Genomic DNA, 9,610 nt, shown 5'->3' on the forward strand with positions numbered 1-9,610 from the left:
ATAGCATGTGATGTAAACCGATGTACTAAGTACGCACACAATAGGCATACATAGCATGAAAATGTAATGTAAAGTGTTGTGCTAAGTATGCACACGATGGACATACATAGCATAAACACAATGAAATCATGTACTATATATGTACTATTGAACATAGCAAGTATATGATGTGAAAACAGGAAAGCATGAAAGTAACAGATAGGCACATGTGTTTCACCCCAAAACAGTTTAGAAAACAGTAAAAGAGGGGTTCAATGTACTCACCTGAGATTGCTTTGAGTTCCTTGTATAATAACCAGATAGTGCTAAAGATCACGGAATATCAACGGCACCTAATAGGTAGCTTATGTTAATATACCGGACCAAATCGGAAGGATCGGATAGTACGCGGGTTCGAAAACCAAACGAGTATGGAGACTCGTGTAATATGGTTTAACAAAGCCTACATACTAAAATGAAACTTAACCTAAGTGCTTACGGTCCATCATGACCTGTTTAGGTAGCTTACGCTACCCTAACGCGTCGTTCGCGTAGAACGCGTTCGGAACGCCTAACATCGTGACCACAAGGTATAACCTCGGAAGGTTATAGCTATGGTCACCTAAGGTGTTTGGTCGGATCCTAAAGATCGACCAAATGGGTCGGGTTCGAAAGTATAAGCGATGGTTTAGATCGCTTACCTTACGACCCAATATAAGCACTATACTAAACGTGACGAGCTAAGCATGTTAGAACATGCTTAACTAAGTTTAGAAAACAGGTTTGACATCAAAACAAACGGCTTTGATGCCCACGAGTAGTTTGGTTACAAAATATGCAAGAATGCACATTTTGGCCGAAACTACGACTCGTCACTGAGCCTAGATAACGTGGTGATCAGTAGGTATGGTCACTATGGACCATAACCATCGTGATCACGCTCACGTTATGAAGTTCCATGAACTTCGCATCGACCATAAGCTGGTCAATGCAGAAAGTCAACAAAACGTTGACTTTCGGACTCGAAAAGCGAATAAAAGAGCGAAAGAAGACTTACGGAGGGTCCCCGAGTGCTAATCAAGACCAAATAGCTTAGGTATGAAACAATGGTTTCAACTTAGAGCTCTAAGATCTGATTTTGTGAATTTTACACTAAAGGGGGGGGGGTATTTATAGGAAAAGTGGAACCGTTAGGATCGTTTTATCGAATATCGTGCCTTGATCTCGTGCGTACATGTGTCCAAGTGGATAAGTTCAGTGAACTTGACCCTTGGCTCTTCATTGGGTGAAAAGGCATCGCCTCTTGATCGAACGAAAGGCCAGATTCTGCATTAAATGCAAAATCTTCTGTTAGACATGTTCACGCGGCCCGCCTCATGTTTTGGGCAATCCTTACGCGGGCCGCCTGGCCCCTCTGATCTGCACCACTTGCAGAATTTACACTTTTGGTCCCTGTTGCGTGTTTAAGCTATTTCCAGCCCTTCTAAGACCTGTAAAGCCATCTTTAAGGCCCTAAAATGATGCCTAAACATTGTGGACATGAAACATGCCCAAAAATATGTCGGATGTCGGTTCGTTTGGCCGTACGATCGCGATGTTCGCTTAATTACGACGGAATGCGCATAAGTGTGAAAGACGATCCAAATGACGCGACGAATGGATTTTTCTCATGCCAAACACTAAGGCATAATATAAGGATGCTTACATAAATTTTTGGATGTCCGGATGTATTCAGAACGTAAGTTATGCGCGAAAGTGCAAACTTGTGCACTTTTTGACACTTTTAGTCCCTGAATGACCCAGAAGTTTATTTTAGCATACCAAACCCCTCAAAGCCTATTTCTAAGCCATGTAAAGGATATTTATGGTATATTTAACTTATGGACATGTTCCGGAATGTTCGTTATGGTTCAGATTGGCATACTTTCGCAGTTTGTCAAGTTTAGTCCCTGTAAGCGAATTAACTTGTTTTTGCTATACCAAAGCCTTCAAAACTTATTTCTAAGTTATGTAAAGGTTATTTAAGGTACGTTGAGTGTATGTTGATGTTCCGGAGTATTTGTCGCAATAAACTGAGTACGTTTACGCACCAGTTTGCGTATAATGCTCCAGAAAGCGATGTAGAGTTTGAATTTGAACAATAATTGATATGTGCAAAACATACACATATTTATACAAGATCCCAAGTATGAAATACAATATTTCATCGGCTTGGTATTTGTTTGATGGTCGCGGTGACACAGGTGTCACATAGGGGACATGAAATATGCTTGAAAATATCACGGATGTCGGTTCGTTTGGTCGTACGGTCACGTTATTTGGTTAATTACGACGAAACACGAACGAACGCGAAAAATGATCCAAATTACGCAACGAATGGTATTTTAGCATTCCAATCACTAAAATAAAATATTTTAACGATTACAAAAATTTTTGGATGTCCGGATATGTTCACAACGTAATATATGCGCGTAAATGCAAACTTATGCACTTTTTGACGCTTTTAGTCCCTGTTAGATCAAATAAGTTTACTTTCGCATACCGAACCCCTCAAAGCTTATTTCTAAGCTATGTAAAGGATATTTATGGTATGTTTAACTTATGATCATGTTTCGGAGTGTGCATTACTATACTAATCGGCATACTTTCGCAGTTTGTCACAAATAGTCCCAACGAACGAATAAATTTTTTTTTGCCATACCAAACCCTTCAAAACTTATTTCTAAGTTGTGTAAAGGTTATTTAAGGTATGTTAAGCATATGTTGATGTTACGGAGTGTTTGTCTCGTTAAACTGATTACGTTTACACATCAGTTTGGGTATAACTTTCTCGAAAGCGATTTAGAGTTTAAAATTAAACCAAAAGTCATAACGTGCAAAATGTTAAACATAATAAACAATTATTGGGAACAAATCACATTGTTTTATTGATAATTGAACTGTTCAGAGTTTATACCATGATTATACAAACACAGATGTCACATTTTAGAGGAATCTTTATTTATTGATATACTCTAGATAAATCGATAAATATTAAATGCGTTATCTGAATGACATAGATATGTTAAACATTGTTGGTTCATATTTGTTATCACAGTCTTTATAAATCATGAAGTATTTGATTAAATACATTGTCTCATTTTTTCTTTGATTTTTAACCAGAAACATCATATCTTGGAAGATGTCTTTTTATAAATGTTTGGACTCTCTTAATTCCAAAATCTTGGTAAGATTATTACATTAAAACCATTTTCTACAGTTTTATTGTTAACAATTAATTCACATATAACATTTGCCAATACTTAAATACTTGAACTCAACAAATAATACCACAAAACTTCGCAAACAATCATTTACTCAAAGAAGTTCCTGGTAACGTTGGCGTTATTGTGACAACCCTCACCAAAACAGGTATCAATACAAATTAATTAATATTAATTAATGCTTAATTACTGTGCTTGATTACAATTACGAACAAACTGCTTTCTGTTTTCTGATACATACATGTTCATGCATCATACTGTATTACTGTCACTTCATTCATGGCACACAAAACTATAGTGACAAACTTGATGCACAAAGCACATTAAGCACAATGAGCGGATAACCCAGCAAACATGCTGACATTGCCAGCACTAGACAGACATTGTCTCTGAGGCCAGTATGAGCCGGGAATAGATTACTACACTAGTAGGGAGTGTAGGGAGGTGAGGATTATAAAACTGCGTCACTAGGTGATAGTTATAGTGACCGGATGTGCGTAAAACATACTTTAATCACAAAATTCTGCACTTTATACAAAAATCCAGCATGTAACATAACTAGTAAAGTGCAAAAACTTGATAAAATAATACTAGACACTTTCCAAATTGTCGGGAATTTATTGTGTCACTAAAAACACTATGAAAGACACTTTAATGCTTTACTTGACACTTTAACGGATCAATATCCAACCGAACAACCGGACTTTACCCGGAACATAAAAATATTGTCAAAGACATTGTTTATACTTTTCTGAGCTAGTTAGGGTCCCCAAATACCCTAACACCCTATATATTAATAAACACATCAATATCCTAACTAAATACCATTGGATTTCAACTAATCACTTAACTAACCATTACAAAACAACCCTTACCCCCCCCATACGAACGGTTCCCATGATTGGGGACAAACCCATGATTTCTTGATTATTTTAATCCCTATTGTCTAATATCTTAAAGACACATTACATAAATGACTTTAGTGAATATTAGATTATATATTTACATGTAAGATCACCATTATCTCTCTTTAACACAACACCAAACAACCATCTTCCTCTCTTCTCTTCTGGGTTCGGCCGAAACCAAGGAACACCATCACCACTACACACCCACCATTCAAATCTTGTCTAGTCATTTTACATACATACAAGTGTGCAAGGGATCATACAAGAAGACTCGGTGCACTCGGAAACTCAAGAACCTCTCTAGATTTCTTTTATCCACCTTGTTTACGTCTTGTTTCTTCCCTAGCCTCGAGCTAGTAGTAAGTGACTCTAAACATCCTCTTGAACTTGTTTAAAGTGGTTAATAAGTGATTTAGCGGTTAAAAATCAACAACACACTAGATCATAACATAAAGTCTTGAAAGTGTAATGAATAAGTTGGATAAAGAGAAACTAGTTGTGTAAATCATGTAAAACTTGTCTAGTTGTGATTACTTGATGTTGTTTGTCACTAGAAGTGGGATGGATCATCATCTAACCATACTAGATCATGTTCAAGAACATGAACTAGTAGTAAGTTAGTGTAAAAGTTATAAAAGATGATGAACCCTTCCACTCATGAAACATGAACTTGTGTAAATATAATTTCTCTTGTAAAATAAGGTTCTAAACTAGTAGAACTAAAGATCTACAAGTGCTTTTTCGGAAGAACCTAGTGAAAGATGCAAGTATTGTTAAAAACCCGGAACTTACATAAACTAAAAGCATTTTGGTGAATAAACAAGTGTGTAAACACTTGTGTAACAAGAAGATTTAACAAAGAAATATTTTTGAAAATCTTGACTAGAAGTTGTAAAACTTCAAGTTCTTTAAAAATAAAGTTTTTAAGAAACTAATGTTATTTTTTAAAGATAACAAGATCTACTAAATATGTTAGAAGGTTACTACATATTTTTAAAAAACTTCCAAGTTCATGAGTTGTGATTTAGACTCGTTTTGTCAAGTTGAATGTTTAAATATGGTATGTTGATGAATGTTAAATTGGTTGATTGAATTTTTGAAAAGAAAATGACACGCTTGAAGGCGTGGCCACCTCCAGTTACAGAGGAAACTCTGGCGAAATTTTTCCAGAAATATAACACTTAGAAAATATTTTTCTAGTAAGCGTTTACATAAATATTTTTAACTTGTTTTTCAAAATAAACTTCGCCATAATTTTTTATTACAAAATTACCAAGTATTCGGAGGTGGATCTTCGTAAATAAAACTTGTTAAATATATATTTCATAAAAAAACGCTTGTGTGATTATGTGACTATTTTGTGAGCTAGATATATTATTTTTAGGGTAAAAATAATATTACTTGAAATATCATGAAGTTACAAACTCCAAAATAGTATCAACGCTCTCACAAAAATAAATATGTATGGTATATAAGTATCGTAATAAAACGCGAACTTTAAAAATGTAACTTATGTATTTTTCGGAAAAATACTCTTATTAGAATATTCTTGTTGAAAATATTATTTTGGGAAAACTTATGGAATAAAATATAATATTTTTGGGAAAAATATATATATTTTGGAAATTAAAACATTTTAGACAAAGTAATTAAAATATATTTTCAAGTGAGACTTAAAAATATATTCGGAATTATAAAACGAACATGTATGAATACCCCCATATTTGGGAAGGAATATATTTATAGAATAATTAAGAAGTGTAAATACGAGATAGTTGACTAACTATTTCCAAAAATCGTTAAACCTTAAGCCAAGGCACGGCCGTCCGTCTAATAAAAGTTACTACGTGTAGGTCGTCACGCAGCAGGTTATTTTGGGACGGACTATTTCGAGACGCACTTCAGTGGGTTCATGTCCCCCTTTTCTCTTAACTGTTTTCAGTTTTTTTTAACTTCGGGGGTGGAATACATGTTACAGTAATTACGGATACTTTTATACATGGTATGGTTAGCTTAAGGAGGGTTACTACTTAGATCATATGAGTGGGTAGGCGGAAACTTGAGGCCATTAATCCTAATAGTAGGACCGAGGGTCAGTAGCGGTAGATCTATCTGGGTGTAGCGAGCCCAACTCCAGGCCCACTGTACGGACCTTGTGGTGACTTTGATCCCGACGCAAAAATCTGCTAGGTTTGAGTCTTCCTACAGCACTTCACACATATCATTGGCTTTGCAACCCAATGGTGATCCCCTTTTTCCTTATTTGCTACATACCAGGGATTTTCATACATACAAACATGTTACAAAGGTTTTTACATACTCACTTTTACATGAACTCGCTCAACTTTTGTTGATTTTTCAAATTACATGTATTTCAGGGAATTAGGGATCTGGCGAGTTATGCTATGTCTTCATGTTGCGTAGGAGAAGTGATATCATCCAAGTTTAGGGGTTGTGACTTTTGCCTGGACGAGTCACAAATCTTAAACTGTCTTTATTTCATGTTTTGTGGTTGTGTCACGTGAACAAGGTTTTTATTATGCTGTGTTGTAAACTCGTTGCATGTGTCAACTCTTAGAACAATGTTGTCGTATTTCTATTTTAAAATTTGAAGTAATGGATGATCATCATGGTTTTACTTTCATATAGCTTTGTTGTGATTAAGCGATGGTATTAAGAAGTCACACCAAATAAACCCACGCTTCCGCAAAGCCATGGTGTGACAGCTTGGTATCAGAGCTTTGATCATAGCGAACTAGGATTCCTTCTCGAGTCTAGACTATGATCACTAGGGCTCTCACGAAAACATTTTTACATTGCATACATTACGTCTAGATCCAGGATACAAAACATTTTTACAAACAAAAAGTATGAGCATTTTTCAAAAATTATGATTCAGTCGTCATGACTGGGGGAGTTCAGTCTTAGAGACTGAGGGAGTTCAGCCCTAAAGGCTGGGAGGTTCAGTCATGTAGACTGAGGGGCCAATCTGTGAGATTGGGGAGGTCTGGTTTTAGAGGCCAGGGAGTCAGTCTGAGAGGCTGGGAGGGTTAGTCTGAGAGACTAGGAGGTTCAGTCTGAGAGGCTGGGAGGGTAGTCTAGTGAGACTAGGAAGAAATACTTGCTTGCATATTGGTGACTAACATGTTTATTGATTATGTGATTGATTGTTTGTGCATATGTGTGTTTGTGTTACAGACATCATGCCTTCTTCATCAGACACTACAGATCCCATGACGATTGTATCAGATGACATAGTTTCGTCGGAGCGGGAGGTCCACACTTCTGATGCTACCAGCACCGATGATGAGGATTTCCAGCCCTTTGCGCTGCCTGACGTCGTAGCCGAGCCTGCTGATGGCCATCTCGCTGGGGATTTACCACTCGCGGTGATCCCTGCTCCTGTACCTCTTGCTGCTTATCCGGTTGTTGATATGCCCCTCGATGTCGTTTCTGACGACGATGTCGATCTGTTTGAGGATGACCCACCCGAGGCTGACCATGAGGGTGAGGCCCCTATTGCTGGTGATATCATCCTACTCATTGCTGATGCTCCTGTCCATTCACCTGTGCCAGACTCATTTGCGTCTGTGGCATCCGCACCTTCGCACACTCAGGGAGTGCAACACCACTCACACGACGCTGACCCTGACGTGGCGTCATCAGCTGCACCTGCACCCGCACACAGCTTTGAGTTTGATCACGACGTTGATGATGATCTGGATCCTGTTTTTCCACCTGGTTTTGATCCTGACCATGATATTGAGTTCATTCACTTAGACCAGCCCCTGGAGGATCCTGTAGCCCCTATCGATCCCTTGTTTGATGATCCAGCCGATTTTGATATGGAGTTTGTTGATCCAGAGCCTGCTGTGGCCCCTGAGCCAGTCGTTGCTCCTGACTCTGCATTAGGGCATGACCCTGTTCATGCCGACGCACCTGCTGTTGCTCCTTTTGTTAATGATATACCTGTTGACGATCATCCTGTTGTTACTCCACTATTGGTGGATGATCACATTGCCGACGTTCCTGCTGATGCTCCACTCTTGATGGAGGATCCTGTTATTGCACCACTTCCTGATTCAGTGCCGGTGCTGTTTGACCGTGCACCTTTTGCTACCCGTGTTGATCCACGATATGCTCACACCCGCAACGTGCGGATAGATGATGACGATGATTACCCACCTTTCGTGTTACCAGTTACACCCCCTGTAGCCCCCGTTTCAGCCCCTGTTTCAGCTCCCATTGATGTTCCTTTGCTTCCCACACACATCACAGATGCTCATCGCGCAGATCTTCCTGTTACATTTCTTCAGGACATCCCTCCACCACGTCCTGGAGAGGGTTCATCTCGATAGCCGTTTGGTCATACACCTTTCGTGTCAGGAGGAGACCAGTTTGTACGCCATATTTCTCGTCCTACATTTGTTCCCACTGCTGCACCATTCTTCACTCCATCTAGCGAGCCATTCCTTTAGACTACGCCCCCTATCATGCCACTGCCCGATCCGTATCACCCATATCATGTTGGGTACTCCCCAGAGGACATCCTTACTTCATTGATGATACAACAGGACGCATTGACGCATCGTATTCATGTTTTGGAGTCAGCTCCACGCCCACCTTGTCAGTGTCAGACCCCACCTGCAACATCACATCCTCCATGTCCACTGTCCCCCGATTCTGCCGCTCGCTTTTGGACTCCTGAGCAGCAGATAGCATACTTGATGCGCGCTCATCGCGCTATGGAGGAGGACTGGTTACATATGCGTCGTTTACTTTTCTCTCGTTTTCCCCCTCCCCCGCCGCCATCAGCATAGGCCTTTTGATTCGACGCATGTAGACTTTTGGTGAGATGACCGCGATTGTGCAGACTATAAAGCTTTTTGGAGACCACATTTTGATGTTGTGACTTTTAATGTTTTGTATTTTGGTTGTTGTTATCACTGATTAGATAGTTTGGACTAGGGCGATGTGGCTCTTAGTCACTGATGATGTACGATACAGTTATGAACTTGTAAACATTACATTGTGATCTTGATTTATGATAGCGCAATCGCAGTATTCTCATTATATATGATGTTGGATTGATTGTTTATATTCTATAACATGTGATGTTATGTGCTTGGTTTAATTGTAACATGAGATGTTATGTGTTTAGTAAATGGTATACGTATGATTCATCTACTTATTATGACCTGACCAACGTGAACCATCTTTTAGAAGATGCCGCCGAGACGTGGTCCACGCATGCCTACCAATGAGGCAGAACTCCAAGGAATCATTTCTGCCGCCATAGCACAGTATGCAGCCTCACAAGGAGGAACCAGCGAAAGCAATTCGAACAACAACGACAATAACAATCCACCCCATGGTAATGTTAAGTCGTTTGAGACATACTACGATACATTTGGATATTTATATCATGTCCGCTAATACCATTTGTGTATTTTAACGTAT

Source organism: Helianthus annuus, chromosome 3 (assembly GCF_002127325.2).
Source record: "Helianthus annuus cultivar XRQ/B chromosome 3, HanXRQr2.0-SUNRISE, whole genome shotgun sequence".
In the NCBI taxonomy this organism is placed as follows: Eukaryota; Viridiplantae; Streptophyta; class Magnoliopsida; order Asterales; family Asteraceae; genus Helianthus; species Helianthus annuus.